Raw genomic sequence first — 1,513 nt, 5'->3', positions numbered from 1 at the left:
ATAAAAAATTTTCTCATCCCTTGAAAACGAATGCTTTCAATTTTTTAATTTTACTCTATTAATGATAATATAATGGAAAGTTCACCTTTGAAACTTTTAAAAGTAAACAAGAAAAAATTTATTTTATATGACATTAATAAATAACCATAAAATTAATATCACTAAAACCATTTACATATGTATATTAGCATTTGAAATGATGAGTTACAGTAAATAATATTATAATTCAATCAAAAACTTGTTTTTAATTTAAAACTGATACTATTTTTATAATGAGTGCATGTTCTATTAAAAACAATATTCTCATTCGAATGTTTTCAGATTACACTGCAATTCGTTTAAAGTGATAAATTCGGTTCAATTTTAATATAATTTAATGAATTAACAACAAAATCTGGTTACCAATGAATCACTAATGAGAGAGGATAAAATTAAAAAAACATATATAACAGTGTGGTATAAGTATTTAAATAAATTTTAATGATAATGAAATTGATAAATGAATTTTTAAATTATTTTGCAGTTCAATATTAAGTTGCAGTGAAGAATTTTTTTAAAAAAAATTTTAAACTTGTATCATCAGGATTTTACATAAATACGATATGGGAATAACCCATTATGGATCAACTATTTTTATATAATATCATGAATAAAAACATACTTTAATTGTCGTATTAAGTTCGTTAAAAGGTCACTCGAACTCGAAAATACATGAAATAAATACTTACTACAGATTAAACAATTTTATATAATAAATAATTTCTCTTTAATATAAAACAAAGAGAAACACAAGGCAAAGCCGTTCGATCGATGACAAATTAGTCAACATCGCTGTCTTTTAAACTCTAATAAAAAAAAGTTACATCTCATGAAAGAAAATTTACGTTATTTTTTGTAGATAATCATATTTAAATCTAATTAAATTACTTTTTCCTTTCTATCTTTTCAAACATTAGTCGATAAAATAGAAAATAACGAAAAATTTGTAAACTTAAACAAATGAATAACCCGGCTTAACTACTCTCGATGCAAGACGTAAAAGTCGTCTGCTTCATAATTTCACAACGTTTCAACTCAATGCATTATTATTAAACGTTGTTGAATCGTTGTGAAAAATTAAAAAAATTCCATTTGAAAACATTCTTATCTTACTTGCTCAAAATGCGCGGACGTAACGGCTTTCTCGTAAAATTAATAACCAATCAAGATATTAATTTTTAATAAATTTTTACTTTATGAATCTCGTAAAAGATTAAATTTTTCTTTAAAAACTTTGATTTAAAAACAAAAACTCTTATTTCGTTTAAATATTACAAGTAAGGTTAAAAAAAAATAAATAAATAATTTGTTTACAATGACAATAATAATTAGTTTTCTAAATTAGGTTTGCGGCAATGAAGACAATTCCAAATATAAAACAATTTTTTTTTTTTTTTTTAAATATGGATTTGAATTTATCATTTTTTTTTTATCCTTTGGGAAACTTAACTAAAAATTACAGATAAAATCATTT

This window comes from Pediculus humanus, genomic scaffold (genome assembly GCF_000006295.1).
Source record: "Pediculus humanus corporis 1103172107592 genomic scaffold, whole genome shotgun sequence".
In the NCBI taxonomy this organism is placed as follows: Eukaryota; Metazoa; Arthropoda; class Insecta; order Psocodea; family Pediculidae; genus Pediculus; species Pediculus humanus.
Note: the sequence above shows the minus strand (reverse complement) of the source record.